At 36.0% G+C, this 17,255-nt stretch overlaps 1 protein-coding gene across 1 annotated transcript in view; it reads right to left on the bottom strand.

The window, feature by feature from the left end:
* Positions 1-17,255, bottom strand: part of PCDH15 (protocadherin related 15) — a 1,145,650-nt gene that overhangs the window by 877,033 nt on the left and 251,362 nt on the right. The window lies entirely within an intron of this gene.

Raw genomic sequence — 17,255 nt, 5'->3', positions numbered from 1 at the left:
TTTTCTCTTTCTGACATACTTTACTCTGTATGACAGACTCTAGGTCCATCCACCTCACTACAAATAACTCATTTTCATTTCCTTTTATGGCTGAGTAATATTCCATTGTATATATGTGCCACATCTTCTTTATCCATTCATCTGTCAATGGACACTTAGGTTGATTCCATCTCCTGGCTATTGTAAAGAGTGCTGCAATGAACATTTTGGTACATGACTCTTTTTGAATTATGGTTTTCTCAGGGTATATGCCCAGTAGTGGGATTCCTGGGTCATATGATAGTTCTATTTTTAGTTTTTTAAGGAACCTCCATACTGTTCTCCATAGTGGCTGTGTTAATTTACATTCCCACCAACAACAGTGCAAGAGGGTTCCCTTTTCTCCACACCCTCTCCAGTATTTATTGTTTTTAGAGTTTTTGATGATGGCTATTCTGACTGGTGTGAGGTGATACCTCATTGTAGTTTTGATCTGCATTTCTCTAATGATTAGTGATGTTGAGCATCCTTTCATGTGTTTTTTGGCAATCTGTATATCTTCTTTGGAGAGATATCTATTTAGATTTTCTGCCCATTTTTGGATTGGGTTGTTTGTTTTTTTGATATTGAGCTGCATGAGCTGCTTGTATCCTTTGTCAGTTGCTTCGTTTGCAAATATTTTCTCCCATTCTAAGGGCTGTCTTTTCATCTTGTTTATGGTTTCCTTTGCTGTGCAAAAGCTTTTGAGTTTCATTAGGTCCCATTTGTTTATTTTTGTTTTTATTTCCATTTCTCTAGGAGGTGGCTCAAAAAGGATCTTGCTGTGCTTTATGTCAAAGAGTGTTCCGCTTATGTTTTCCTCTAAGAGTTTTATAGTGTCTGGCCTTACATTTAGGTCTTTAATCCATTTTGAGTTTATTTTTGTGTATGGTGTTAGGGAGTGTTCTAATTTCATTCTTTTACATGTAGCTGTCCAGTTTTCCCAGCACCACTTACTGAAGAGGCTGTCTTTTCTCCATTGTATATTCTTGCCTCCTTTATCAAAGATAAGGTGACCATATGTTCATGGGTTTATCTCTGGGCTTTCTATCCTGATCCTTTGATCTATATTTCTGTTTTTGTGCAAGTACCATAGTATCTTGATTACTGTAGCTTTGTAGTATAGTCTGAAGTCAGGGAGCCTGATTCCTCCAGCTCTGTTTATCTTTCTCAAGATTGCTTTGGCTATTCGGGGTCTTTTGTGTTCCCATACAAATTGTGCAATTTTTCATTCTAGTTCTGTGAAAAATGTCATTGGTAGTTTCATACGGATTGCATTGAATCTGTAGATTGCTTTGGGTAGTATAGTCATTTTCACAATGTTGACTCTTCCAATCCAAGAACGTGGTATATTTCTTCATCTGTTTGTACCATCTATAATTTCTTTCATCAGTGTCTTATAGTTTTCTTCCTACAGGTCTTTTGTCTCCTTGGGTAGGTTTATTCCTAGGTATTTTATTCTTTTTGTTGCAGTGGTAAAGGGGAGTGTTTCCTTAATTTCTATTTCAGATTTTTCAGCAGTAGGGTGTAGGAATGCAAGAGATTTCTGTGCATTAATTTTGTGTCCTGCTACTTTACCAAATTCATTGATTAGCTCTAGTAGTTTTCTGGTAGCATCTTTAGGATTCTCTATGTATAGTAACATGTCATCTGCAAACAGTGACAGATTTATTTCTTCTTTTCCGATTTGGATTCCTTTTATTTCTTTTTCTTCTCTGATTGCTGTGGCTAAAACTTCCAAAACTATGTTGAATAATAGTGGTGAGAGTGGGCATCCTAGTCTTGTTCCTGATTTTAGAGGAAATGGTTTCAGTTTTTCACCACTGAGAATGATGTTGGCTGTGGGTTTGTCCTTTATGGCCTTTATTACATTGAGGTAAGTTCCCTCTATGCCTTCTTTATGGAGAGTTTTTATCATAAATGGGTGTTGAATTCTGTCAAAAGCTTTTTCTGCATCTATTGAGATGATCATAGGGTTTTTATCTTTCAGTTTGTTAATATGGTTTATCACCTTGATTGATTTGTGTATATTGAAGAATCCTTGCATTCCTGGGATGAACCCCACTTGATCATGGCGTATGATCTTTTTAATGTGCTGTTGGATTCTGTTTGCTAGTATTTTGTTGAGGATTTTTGCACCTATGTTCATCAGTGATATTGGTCTGTAGTTTTCTTTCTTTGTGACATCTTTGTCTGGTTTTGGTATCAGGGTGATGGTGGACTCATAGAGTGAGTTTGGAAGTGTTCCTCCCTCTGCTATATTTTGGAAGAGTTTGAGAAGGTGAGGTGTTAGCTGTTTTCTAAATGTTTGTTATAATTTGCCTGTGAAGCCATCTGGTCCTGGGCTTTTGTTTGTTGGAAGATTTTTAATCACAGTTTCAATTTCAGTGCTTGTGATTGGTCTGTTTATATTTTTTATTTCTTCCTGGTTCAGTCTCAGAAGGTTGTGCTTTTCTAAGAATTTGTCCATTTCTTCCAGGTTGTCCATTTTATTGGCATATAGTTGCTTGTAGTAATCCCTCATGATTCTTTGTATTTCTTAAGTGTCAGTTGTTACTTCTCCTTTTTCATTTCTAATTCTGTTGATTTGAGTCTTCTCCCTTTTTTTTTTCCTTGATGAGTCTGGCTAATTGTTTATCAATTTTGTTTGTCTTCTCAAGGAACCAGCTTTTAGTTTTACTGATCTTTGCTATTGTTTCCTTCATTTCTTTTTCATTTATTTCTGATCTGATCTTTATGATTTCTTTCCTTCTGCTAACTTTCAGGTTTTAGTTCTTCTTTCTCTAATTGCTTTAGATGTAAGGCTAGGTTGTTTATTTGACATTTTTCTTGTTGCTTGAGGTAGGATGTATTGCTATAAACTTCCCTCTTAGAACTGCTTTTGCTGTACCCCATAGGTTTTGGGTCATCGCGTTTTCATTTAGTTTTTGATTTCCTCTTTGATTTGTTCAGTGATCACTTGGTTATTTAGTAGCGTGTTATTTAGTCTCCATGTGTTTGTATTTTTTACAGTTTTTTCCTGTAATTGATATCTAGTCTCATAGTGTTGTGGTTGGAAAAGATACTTGATATGATTCAATTTTCTTAAATTTATCAAGGCTTGATTTGTGACCCGAGATATGATCTATCTTGGAGAATGTTCCATGAGCACTTGAGAAGAAAGTGTATTCTGTTGATTTTGGATGGAATGTCCTATAAATATCAATTAAGTCCATCTTGTTTAATGTATCATTTAAAGCTTGTGTTTCCTTATTTATTTTCACTTTGGATGATATGTCCATTGGTGAAAATGGTGTGTTAAAGTCCACTACTATTATTGTGTTACTGTCTATTTCCCCTTTCATGGCTGTATTTGCCTTATGTATTGAGGTGCTCCTATGTTGGGTGCGTAAATATTTACAATTGTTACATCTTCTTCTTGGATTTATTCCTTGATCATTATGTAGTGTCCTTCTTTGTCTCTTGTAATAGTTTTTATTTTGAAGTCTATTTTGTCTGATATGAGAATTGCTACTCCAGCTTTCTTTTCATTTCCAATTGCATGGAATATCTTTTTCCACACCTTCACTTTCAGTCTGTATGTGTCCCTATGTCTGAAGTGGGTTTCCTTTAGACAGCATAAATATGGGTCTTGCTTCTGTATCCATTCAGCCAGTCTATGTCTTTTGGTTGGAGCATTTAATCCATTTATATTTAAGGTAATTATCGATATGTATGTTCCTATTACCATTTTCTTAATTGTTTTGGGTTTGTTTTTGTAGGTCTTTTCCTTCTCTTGTGTTTCCTGCCTAGAGAAGTTCCTTTAGAATTTGTTGTAAAGCTGGTTTGGTGGTGCTGAATTCTCTTGGCTTTTGCTTGTCTGTAAAGATTTTAAATTCTCCATCGAATTTGAATGAGATCCTTGTTAGGTAGAGTAATCTTGGTTGTAGGTTTTTCCCTTTCATCACTTTAAATACATCCTGCCACTCCCTTCTGACTTGCAGAGTTTCTGCTGAAAGATCAGCTGTTAACCTTATGGGGATTCCCTTGTATGTTATTTGTTGCTTTTCCCTTGCTGCTTTTAATATTTTTTCTTTGTATTAATTTTTGATAGTTTGATTAATATGTGTCAGAGTGTTTCTCCTTGGATTTATCCTTTATGGTACTCTATGCGTTTCCTGGACTTGATTGACGATTTTCTTTCCCATGTTAGGGAAGTTTTCAACTATAATCTCTTCAAATATTTTCTCAGACCCTTTCTTTTTCTCTTCTTTTTCTGGGACCCATATAATTCGAATGTTGGTGTGTTTAATGTTGTCTCAGAGGTCTCTGAGACTGTCCTCAATTCTTCTCATTCTTTTTTCTTTATTCTGCTCTGTGGTAGTTATTTTCACTATTTTATCTTCCAGGTCACTTATCCGTTCTTCTGCCTCAGTTATTCTGCTATTGATTCCTTCTAAATAATTTTTAATTTCATTTATTGTGTTGTTCATCATTGTTTGTTTGCTCTTTAGTTCTTCTAGGTCTTTGTTAAACGTTTCTTTTATTTTCTCCATTCTATTTCCAAGATTTTGGATCATCTTTACTATCATTACTCTGAATTCTATTTCAGGCAGATTGCCTATTTCCTCTTCATTTGTTTGGTCTGGTGGGGTTTTACCTTGCTCCTTCATCTGCTGCATATTTCTCTGTCTTCCCATTTTGCTTAACTTACTGTGTTTGGGATCTCCTTTTTGCAGGCTACAGATTCGTTGTTCCTGTTATTTTTGGTGTCTGCCCCCAGTGGCTAAGGTTGTTTAAGTGGGTTGTGTAGGCTTCCTGGTAGAGGGAACTGGTGTCTGTGTTCTGGTAGGTGGGGCTGGATCTTGTCTTTCTAGTGGGCAGGGCTGCATCCAATGTTATGTTTTGGGGTGTCTGTGAACTTAGTATGATTTTAGGCAGCCTCTGTGCTAATGGGTGGGGTTGTGTGCCTGTCTTGCTAGTTGTTTGGCATGGGACAACAAGCACTGGAGCCTGCTGGCAGTTGGGTGGAGCTGGGTCTTAGCATCGAGACAGAGATCTCTGGGAGAGCTCTCGCTGATTGATGTTACATGGGGCTGGGAGGTCTCTGGTGGTCCAGCGTCCTAGACTTGGCCATCTCACCTCAGAGGCTCAGGCCTGATACCAGGCCAGAGCACCAAGGGCCTGCCAGCCACATGGCTCAGAAGAAAAGGGAGAAAAAAAGAAAGAAAATAAATAAATAAAATATAATAATTAAAATTTTAAAAAATATTAAAATTAAAAAATTAAAATATACTAAATAAAACAGAGCAACCAAACCAAAAAACAAATCCATCAATGATAACAAGTGGTAAAAACTAAACTAAGATAAACATAAAAATCAGAAACAAGTCAGTCACAGACAGCAAACCCCAAGTCTACAGTTGCTCCCAAAGTCCACTGCCTCAATTTTGGGTTGATTCGTTGTCTATTCAGGTATTCCACAGATGCAGGGTACTTCAAGTTGTTTGTGGGGATTTAATCCGCTGCTCCTGAGGCTGCACAGAGAAATTTCCCTTTCTCTACTTTGTTCGCACAGCTCCTGGGGTTCAGCTTTGGTTTTGGCCCCGCCTTGCTTGCAGGTTGCCCTCGGGCTTCTGTTCCCACCCAGACAGGATGGGGCTAAAGCACCAGCTGATTCGGGGGCTCTGGCTTACTCAGGCCGAGGGGAGGGTGGGGTATGGAATGCAGGGAGAGCCTGTGGCGGCAGAGACTGAAGTGATGTTGCAACAGCCTGAGGCATGCCGTGTGTTCTTCCGGGGAAGTTGTCCCTGGATCACGGGACCCTGGCAGTGGCAGGCTGCACTGGCTCCCAGAAGGGGAGGTGTGGAGAGTGACCCGTGCTTGCACACAGGCTTCTTGGTGTCTGTAGCAGCAGCCTTAGCATTTCATGCCCGTCTCTGTGGTCCGTGCTGATAGCCACGGCTTGTGTCCATCTCTGGAGCTCGTTTAGGTGGTGCTCTGAATCCCCTCTCCTTGCACACCCCAAAACAATAGTCTCTTGCCTCTTAGGCAGGTCCAGACTTTTTCCTGGACTCCCTCCCGGCTAGCTGTGGTGCACTAGCCCCCTTCAGGCTGTGTTCACGCCGCCAACCCCAGTCCTCTCCCTGCGATCCGACCTCCGAAGCCCGAGCCTCAGCTCCCAGCCCCCACCTGCCCCGGCGGGTGAGCAGACAAGCCTCTTGGGCTGGTGAGTGCTGGTCGGCACCAATCCTCTGTGCGGGAATCTCTCCACTTTGCCCTCTGCACCCCTGTTGCTGCACTCTCCTCCGTGGCTCTGAAGCTTACCCCCCACCCACTCCCTGTCTCCGCCAGTGAAGGGGCTTCCTAGTGTGTGGAAACCTTTCCTCCTTCACAGCTCCCTACCAGAAGTGCAGGTCCCATCCCTATTTTTTGTCTCTGTTTTTTCTTTTTTCTTCTGCCCTACCCAGGTACATCGGGAGTTTCTTGCCTTTTGTGAGGTCTGAGGTCTTCTGCCAGCTTTCAGTAGGTGTTCTGTAGGAGTTGTTCCACATGTAGATGTATTTCTGATGTATTTGTGGGGAGGAAGGTGATCTCCACATCTTACTCCTCCACCATCTTGAAGGCCCACCCCCCTGGATGATCTTTAAACAGCCACTTTTTTTCCATTTTACCAGTTTTTCAAGGGTGATGTCTGCTAGCTTGTGAGAATAATTTCACAACTTGTTCTGAGTGAAGATCTGGTCTATTCACAACTAAAATTTTCAATGTTTTTGTGAACCATATACTGTAGATTTAGGAACAGAATTGCTGGTTAAGAAGCAAACTGGCATTCTGGGAACACAGCATATAATCAAAAGCTAAATCACACAAAAGGGAAATGATCTTGAACTCCACATGTCAATGGATATGTTTTCACTTCCGGGGACATCCTACATTTGAAAGAAAAGTGAAATTAAATGTTTTTTAGTTTGAAGATTTGGGGAATTCTATGATCATAAAACAATTATTTTATTAAGCAGTCAACCAGGTGTAGTATTTCACTAAACCCCATTAATAGACAAAAGACAAAGTATAAGGATTTTCCTAGAGAGTTTCAAAGCTACGACGGATACATTAACTTATATTGGCTGGGGGAAAAAAAAAACCCAAAACAGTTATCTAATGCACAAAATGAAGCGTGGATATTTGTATGTTCATTTAGGTGTATTTTCCTCAGGATGTAAATCTCTTCGAATTCAGGAAATTCGAACTTATTTACAGATTTTATTGCTATTGAAGTATCTATGTTTCTAAAGCTTCTTTTATGTTCCCATTCTCTAACTTGATGCCAAAGCTGGCTCACGAAGAACGTGTTCACACAGCTGATGTCCCTTTTGGCTGTGAACATAAAGAGACTGATTTGGAATAGGCTGAGGAACCCCAGGAGAAGCTTTGGCAATGAAATTCCACTACTGCCCATCTGAATCAGTCACAGTGGACTAGTCAGACCTGAATTAATTCTAAGCACAAATAGTCAATGGAATATGCAAATTAGGCACCACTTGGCATTTTTTGTAACATATTTATTTCCAATGCCAATTTTATTTAGACATATAAATTAGGAGAGATTGTGTGGATATGCTTTCACCAGCAAAATGAAAACACTAGAAGTGGTAAACCACTGCATTGGCAATATAATACTGTTATGAAAGATTTAGCTTATTTTCCTGTTATTTATACATTTCCATGCCCAGGTATATCCCATCCTAAAGGGCTAATATACCACTCAGTCTCAATCCTGGCCAGTACATTTGCACCGAAATAAAAAAGTGTGTTCCCTGGGTACTGACCTCATTTACTACAAATGTATGACTTTGGTCACCAGGGCAAACAGACAAGAAAATGTGAATGGTCCAGCTCAAAACTATTCTAATAGAAAAATAAGGACCTTCTTTTGTTTGATCATTAGTGCTATATGATGGCAACGTTCCTTCTGTCTACAGATAAACATAGAGATCACTTAGGAGTTTTACGAATGATGAGATAAACAAATGTCACTGAAGTGGTGACATCATAGGATGATTAAACTTTACATCTGGAAAAGAACTCAAGAACTTCTACCCCAATGTGCTACATTTTACAGGTGAGTAAAATGAAGATTAAAAAAGGAAAATTACTAGGATTTCACAGCTAATGAGTGGAAGTTCTATATTCATGCAAGAAAAATGGAATAAGAAACTATATATATATATATATATATATATATATGTATATATGTATATATGTATATATAGTATATATGCTATGAAACATGTGTCATTAGCCCCACATTACTGATAGGAAACAGAGCCTCAGAAGTGATAAATAACTGTCTCAAGGTTGCATCATTATTAAAATGCAGATATTACAAAGTATTACTGTTCATGTGTCAATTTGGCTGGGCTACGCTGCCCAGTTGTTACTCTAGATGTTGCTGCAAAGGTATTTTTTAGATGCCATTAATAACTATAATCAGCAGACTTTGAGTAAAGCAGATTACCCTGCATAATGTGAGTGGCTTCATCCAAGCAGTTGAAAGCCTTAAGAACACAGACTGAGCTTTCCCAAAGAAGAAGGAATTCTGCCTCAAGACTACAACAGAGAAATCCTGCCTGAGTTTCTAACCTGCTGGCCTGTGCTTGGTTTCCAGACTCAAGACTGCAACATCAACTCTTATCTGAATTTCCAACCTACTGACCTGCCCTTTATTTTTTGGACTTTCCAGCCCCCATAATCACAGAAGCCAATTCCTTAAAGTCAATCTCAATCTCAATCTCTCTCTCCCCCTCCCTCCCTTCCTCCTATTGTCTCTTCTCCTCTAGAGAACACTGACTACTACACAGGGTAATATAAAATTAGTAGCAATCAACGTATTGTGGGCACCAACTAATCAGAATGGACTCCAGGCTTAGTTCATGAGACTCCTGAAGACTTCCTTTCATAACAGACCTACCCCATTTAGTGTGTGATTGTGCAGAGACTGGGTGTTCTTGAGGTCCTGGAGAATTAACTATTTGTTAATTAGTACTAAAATCTTTTAATAATCAATATACCAAATTGTTAGAATCTCTGGCTCTGGAATGAGAAAAACCTGCTTTTACTCTTCAGTTGCCACTTATTGGTCAGGTTACTTAACCTCTTGGAGTCTTAATTTCTATATTTATAAGATGGAGATATTAATAACACTCATATATTAAATACTATAATGGATATCCAGTGCTTAACACAGTACCTACTGTCCATCTAAAGTTCAAGAACTCAAATTCTTAATAATTCCCCAAACTCATGTTCTTTACAATATGCATGGTAGCTCTTGAAAGAAAAAGAATGAAAGAGAGAAAGAGAAAGAGAGAAGGAGAGAGAAAGAGAGAGAGAAAGAGAGAGAGAGAGAGAGAGAGAGAGAGAAAGAAAGAAAGAAAGAAAGAAAGAAAGAAAGAAAGAAAGAAAGAAAGAAAGAAAGAAAAAGTTAATTTAGGAAAAATCTAAACACTAAACTGGATTCTCTGTCCTTATATGTTCTTAGAGAGAGAATATTGATATTTAGCATTTTTAAGGAGTTATATTGAAACAAAGGCTATATACAATAGGCTGTATGCATGTATAAAATGGCTTAGCTTATATACTGTTTAGACAGTATTTAGTGATCAATAATGATTGAAACATTGAAAATATGATACTATAGCATTTGTCCTGCTTATTTGTGAAAATGAACTTTTTAAAAACTGCAGTGTTGGTTCTACAAGTGCTTGATTTTTTCTATCCTACCATGTATTATGTTAACCTCTGATCATATTAGGTTCATGCTGATAGAACACCCGTTGTATTTTCAACTTTTAAAAAATCTGCTGAGGACCTTTATTTCATGCAGCACATGAAGTGAGAGTTGAAGGTCAATTAACTGCATTGTTCATGTCCAGTGGCTTCTTACTGAAGAATGCGAAGATACAACTAGGAGAGAATAACTATCTTGGTGATGCTCAGAGCTACTACAGTCTAAAGAGCAAAAAGAATGATAGCTTAGTCAGCTACTGAATTAGAATATTATGTTGAACAGAGACAATAAGAAATTCAAAGATCACTATCAGTAGACTTACATTGCAAAAGGGATACAAAGATATCTTCATGGTCAAAATTAACTACCTCTTGAGCTAATACTAGCATTGTTAAAAGCGTCAACATTTATCTCCAAACCTATAAATCCAACTTTTATGACATGAAATTTGCCTCTCAATCTTCTTTGGTTTTGCCTATATTAGAAGCTCCCATTCACACAGAATTTCTCTCTGTCTCTCATATACAGACACATACACAATCTTCCACATACACATAGCTGTGTATGCGTATGCACACATAGTTCCCATACAAATACACATATCCTCCCACACACATAGATACTTCCCCCATACATATCCCCAAGTTACACATAAGGCCAACAACACACACATCTTTACCAACATGAACACCTGTCACGCACACATACCCCAATGCTCACATAGCCCCCACTCACTACAAAGCAGAAGGAATTATAAAGGAATCACAACATTTCAGCATTCATACAAAACTCATCAAGATACTGTTATCATAGAATTCTATATAAAAATCACGTGCATATTTTTAAATCACCTGGAAGAAAATTTTGAGTAAAGATGCTTGACTGTAGGTAGGTCATAGAATCTTCTTCCCCTATACATGGTGAAATAAACTGTCACTTAAAAGAGAAGAAAAATAGAGTGGAAAAAAAAAAAAGAAGAACTAAATAAACCAAAACCTCTTTAAAAATCCATCAGGGACAGCCCACAAAGGCAAGATTATAAGCTAATGTGATATTCTTCAAAGAAACAGAGGAATCGATTGGTGCAAGAAAGTAAGGATGTTTTGGGGAGCACAGGAAGCTTTGAATTCCATTCATACTTCTCAGAAATAATTCTGGTAAATTCAAATAATTTCTGAGATTCATTACCAATCTCCTCAAATCTGGAGAGAAGGAAATTAGAGTTCATGGGGAGGGATGATTAAAGTGAAAATTAAAGAACAGTTTGAGTGGTTGACTCAGTCTGACAAATTTAAAAATTCCATGGCTTCAAACTCAATTGACCGAATGATCAGAAATAGAGGGTATTCCCAACTTGGGTAGAATAAATGCCAAGGTTGAGAGGAACTTTTTATAGTACATGTAATAAAATCTTAAAAGAAAGAAAAGAAACATGATCCTTCTCTCTCTCTCTGTCACACACACACACACACACCAAACTGCACAGTTTCAGGTGACCTTTATCTCCAAAATAGAGAAGACATATTTCATATTTGTTGAACAGGAAAAGTAATCTACCCTATATGAGAGCAGTTAGACACTGGTGATATATAAGCAATGAAATAAAGGCCTTGAAAATGATATATGTATCGCAAGAGACATATGAGGAATCCAGTACAGAATAAAACATTATTCTTGGGACAAAAGAAATTATCTCACCAGTATTTTTTACATTACTGACCAACTTAGTAATATCATGAATTAAATAAATCAACTGAAAAATAATAACAAGAGATTGCAATAAAGAGGGAATTTAAGAGCTAATAAATGGCTAAAATGATACTATTGCAGGACTAATAATTAATAAACAGTACAGCAAACTGAAAATTAAATTACTGATAGAGTAAAAGTTTGAGATAATCAAAGTGAATGTAAAATAGAATGTCAAACAATTAGAGGGAATATAATAGATATAGGACAATGATAGTCCAATATAAGAATAATTGCTATCACATAGGTTAAAAACTCTTAAACATAAATCAAAAAGATGGTCAAAATATTTCAGGGAAAATTTTCTGAAAAGAATGAATATAAGGTTTGAAAATACAAATCATATTCTGGACAAAGTAGATATAAATGACCAGTACAACAACATGTCTACATTAAGTTATTAAACATCAAGGATAAAAGGTAATTTTTTTCAGTTATCCAGGCTGAAAAATCAAACTCCTTAAAAAAAAGGAAATTTAACCAGCTTTTGAGTTTTCCAAAGTGACAATCAAAACTAGAAGTTAGCAGAAAATGTCTACAAATTTCTAAAGGAAAGAAAGTATGCCCTAAAAATATACCCAGCCAAGATACTATTTATGTATAAACAAAACAAAAACATGAAAACATTCTTAGATTTGGAAAAAAAAAAACAAATAAACTAGCTAATACAACTACCATGAGTCTTTCATACACACACACACACACAAACACTGAATCAATTAAAAATTAAGAAAAATAAGGAACTCAGGCAGTATTGGAAGAACCGTGTATAAAGAATGAGAAGTGAGAATTGAATGCAATTAAATAAGAGTGAAAACTGTGGAAATATGATAAAAAACTGAGGGTAATTATTGCAAACCGTTACAACACTTTTAAAAATTAATGTGCTTCACAAAATTAGAAGAAATGATAATTGACTACCTTCTCAAATTTTCATATCAAAGAGTCAATCTATACTATGCAATATTAAAATGTAATTCAAAACACAGTGGCTTTAACTTAATAATACTTTTGCAATCTTCTTATCAATATTAAATGAATCTTAACTATTATCTCAAGTTCATCATTGCTTCAATTTTCATTTAACTTCCTTTCTTTCTTAAATAAAAACAGAATTAAATTTAATATTTTAATTATAGAATGCATATTATAATCATTTTCAAAAACATATTTGTCACTCTAGTTAACCAGCTAATCTTGTAGCCATCTCTTTTTCTACCTGCATATATAACTATAGAGATATCTAGACTGAAAATTATCTGATGTAAACCATGTTTATTTTGATATGATGGTACATTAGCTCTGCATTGCTTGACCTCATTTTAATGAGCATATATAATTTTTACCACAGGGAGAAGGTCAGAATTAAGAGAATAAATCATGTCACAGGTGAAGAGCTTTAATTATACCAAGGAACTTGGACTTAATCTCTTTATGTTACTACAAAATTCATGAACTTTCTTGGTAATTTCAAATTTCTAAGGCAGCCGAAAAGGGAACAGAGAATTGTGTGTGTGTGTGTGTGTGTGTGTGTGTGTGTGTGTGAGAGAGAGAGAGAGAGAGAGTGAGAGAGAGAGAGAGAGAGAGAGGGAGAGAGAGAGGTAAGGACAGACAGAAACAGAGAGACACAAAGAGAGGCAGAAAGAGTGAGAATGAACAAACGAGAATCATTTAATTTTATAGTTTCTCTCCATCCAGGCCTATTCTTAGCATCCTCTCCTTCTACAAGATATCTTTTCTTCAGGTGCCTTTCTGAACATCATTGTCTCTGGTTCTAGTAACTCATGCTTAGTAATTTGTGGCCTGCCCTTTATTTGCACTTCTTAAAGCAATGAATTTTTGCTAATGCATTAAGGTTCAAACCCCAGGAGGAAATTTAGTCATTAAGTCCTGTAAGGACTCATCTAAGGTTCTAGTTTTAAAATATATGTTATGGAATTCAACGAAGATATCTCTTTTCAGATTTTTGATGTCAGCAAAGATTAGGAATAATGTGAAGTGCTGTAACTATATACGAAATCAAACTGATCTTAATATACATATGGACTTTGCAGTTGTGAGCCTGTTTATAATCCCTGACCCAATTTCTATAACTACATCAAAAGAGTCTCTTGTTTATTTCTGTATATAATCAGTAAAATTAAATTTTATTTTATATGATGTTATCTAAACAAATATCTTTAAAACAGACTAAAGCTTCTTTTGGATAAATTAAACTCTTTTACTTTTCATAGTACAGAATGAGACCAGAGGATGTAGAGTATTTTAACTATTTTATAGCCAGCAGTTGTCATCTGGAAATTCCAGAGTAAATGAGGTTTGATATTGCTAAAGAAATAGGAAGGCAGACACTACTGGGGAAAAAACAAACAAAAATAAACAAACAGAAAACAAGTGCCACGACTTGACATGTAAATTTAATGAAAATTGATAATTGGAAAGAGGAACACAGATAGCATAGCTGAAAGATAGTTCATTACCAATTTTTATAATCCTTACAGAGCCAGGGAAATCTAACATACATTTCAAATAGCTTTTGAAATGTAATACTGGAGCCTATCTCCTCAGCAATATCCAGAAAGCCCTTAAAAGTAGTCTAAATAAAGCCTTCCTTTCACTGTTTTTGCATTGTTTGGCTTCACGAACTTCAGGGAGAACTGAACAAGTAGAGTTGTGTCCTGCCAGTTGAAAAAAATGGCAAGGAAAATAATTGGCATCATGCTTCAAGGGAGATGAATCTGAGCCAAACAAAGGTACATCCTACATTAATATGTAAGCTTAGCAATCAGGCAAGCCTAAAACTGCCAGACCTCTGGGTCAGAATATTAACATTTCTTTCTGACATGCTAGAGATGGAGTTGAATGCCAATGAATGCATTTATAATTAAAAAACAACTTAATTGTGATTTATAGGTGTCTGACAGGGTGACACTTGATCTTCACTTACTCTTTCACTGGCTTAACATTATTTTTATGTTCTGAAAGATATAAGTCAAATGGAAGGTTTTGCTTATCAACTTTATACTATTCTAATAGTTACTAGGCTTTTCTGTATATATACACTTACTTAATCCCTATATTTTCGCATTTCTGTAACATAGAGTGAATTTCATTAAAATATTGTGAGGATTGTTGAAAGGACAAAGCTTCTTAAACAAATTTGCTTCAGTAAATGTAGTAAAATTAGCTGATAAGCAGTGGAAGTTTCAGAAATATTCCCTGATGCATCACTGACCCAAAACAAGAGGATCAGGGTTATGAGTTCCTAATTTGAAAATACACTTAAAGCGAGGGTAAGCAAAAAAAAAAAAAAAAAAAAAAAAGTGAGTATGTCTTTTGACTATGAAAACAAGAACATTGTTTTAGTACAGAATCTAGTATGCTTGTTTCATAACATAATACAGAGTATGGCTGAGGTAACCATTCATATATATTTCAATGTTACTCTACTGAGATAAGAAAGGCACAATTTAAAAGAAGTAAAAGTAAGTCTATATATTCAACCATTTGCCACTAAGAAGAGCTGATACATGATGACGCGTTCTATATAAAGTGTCAGTTCCATCTGGCATCCACATATAATGAACTTAGGTTAGAAGAGGTGTTACATAATTTAGATGACTTAGAAAGCTACAATAGTGTTGTCAGAAATCTTAATTGTTTTGATGTGTGTGTGTGTGTCTCAGAAATCTTAATTTTTATGAAGTGTGTGTGTGTGTGTGTGTGCGTGTGTGTGTGTGGAGAGAGAGAGAGGGAAGGCAATGCAGGGGAGAGAGAAAACAAACTGTTTTGGATGAAGTCAAGATGTTAAAATCAGTCTGAGGAGATAATGGAACTCAAGAACAACATCTCTTATGAACTGGAGCCCTCCATTTATATACTACTCTCCTTATTCTTTTAACAGAAATTCAGACATGTGTCTTCATAATGCCTACCCACCTTTGCTTTCACTGATTCTCCCTCTGGTGGAAGCATCTGTGGCTAGACAAAGGCTCCCTTATGATTTTTTTGAGGAATATTTGTAACATCCGTAGAAAGACATACCCACCTCCAGCAATAGTGAGAACACTATTAACATTAGGAAGTTAAGAAATAAATTTCAATCTTATTTCATCAGTGTTAATTATTAAAATACTCAACAAAGTTTATAAATTCCATGGAAACTTTTCAAAAATTTTTCACTATGAGCCTAATGACTATCATTTAATGCACTTGATGTGTTCCAGAAAACTGTGTTAAAATAATAATTATTGTTTTAAACTAAGCCGAATTTAAATGTGTCAGGGTGATTCTTTTAGTTTTTAGCCTCAAAGAACAGGATGAAGAGTAGGATTCAAATTACTACCCTTCTCTTATTTTGTCTGCTTCTGTGTATTATTTTTAATTAAAAAATATTTGGAAAAGATTTATATTCTTAATTTAAAATCACATTGAATAGGATTTTTTTTAAGGGATTCTTTGAATCAAATATTTTAGAAAAGGGAAAAAATCTTTTTTTTCCCCAGTGTGCTTAATTACCTCCTAGAATGTGTATTTTGTTAATTTTATAGTTTTAAATGATGTTTGACTCATTGTGGCAAGAAAATAATAGACACAAAATGGAGTAACTATTTCCGAATTGCCATACAACACCTGTGAGGAAAACAAGGATTCTCTGGTGTGTGTAGGGCAGTGTGTGCACCAAACAAGGACTGGCTGAGAGGGCAAGCACATACTGAAATTTAAACGGAAGTCCACTCCCCAGTGCTTGCTCCCTGCATCAAGGATGAGTCAAGTTAGAGAATGGAGCATTTTTGTATTTTGGTCTAACCAAAGGTTTGCCTTTCTGAAATTTAACCAAAAGTGCTATTGATGCTAAATGCTGTACTGCATAATGTGGTCAAAATTCTGCATATGAGGGGTTATTGAATAGCCAGGACCTTATGAGAGGATTTATTATTTATTGTGTTTGCATTCTTTATGAAGTCTCAAAAGAATTCTATGTGGCTGCCCAGAATGAAATGTTGAATACAGAGAAAGACTCTCACTCTGCTGGAGTTCACATTCAGGTGGATGGAGCAAAGTACAATACAAAAGGTAAAAGGGGTACAATGTAAACCATGAGAAAAATGAGACAAACAGCATAGAGTCTAAGAATAAAGGGTATATGTTACTGTCTTTAACACAATATCTTTTTGAAAGTTCAAAATGACTGGAAATTGACCTGAAACAATTAAGTTCCTCGATATTATATTTTAACCTCTTCCAATGCCTAAGTACCAGGTAAGCAACTTGAAACAGGAATTTTCCCAGACTGCAGAAATCTTACCTAAAATTTATTTGGAGGCCAGTGACCGTGTAGCAGTCACATAAACAATCAAGCACATAATATATTTTCTAAGAAACATTCTACACAGTTCTGTATATTGTAGAATAATATATTATACTAATTTACTTTTACTGCATAGTATGTGTCAACACCAAAGAAAATCTAGTCATGGCTGAAAATGTTCCTTCCTCTAATTTGACTGTTGATGCTGTTATTAACTGCATCTATAATACCAGCACTACCTCAACCTGACATACTGTAATATAAAGCTGCAATATACTTAAATCCGGACTATAAGTGTTATTGACATTTTCTCTTTCATTAGTCTGATGCTGAAGGAAATGTATGGCAGTCAAATAGGGAAAATTTGCAAGGTCAACTATTTAAAATATGTAAACGTGTGTTTGT

This window comes from Eschrichtius robustus, chromosome 7, assembly GCF_028021215.1.
Source record: "Eschrichtius robustus isolate mEscRob2 chromosome 7, mEscRob2.pri, whole genome shotgun sequence".
Lineage (NCBI taxonomy): Eukaryota > Metazoa > Chordata > Mammalia > Artiodactyla > Eschrichtiidae > Eschrichtius > Eschrichtius robustus.
The sequence above is the reverse complement of the archived record's forward strand: the minus strand, read 5'-3'. Positions and strand labels throughout refer to the sequence as shown.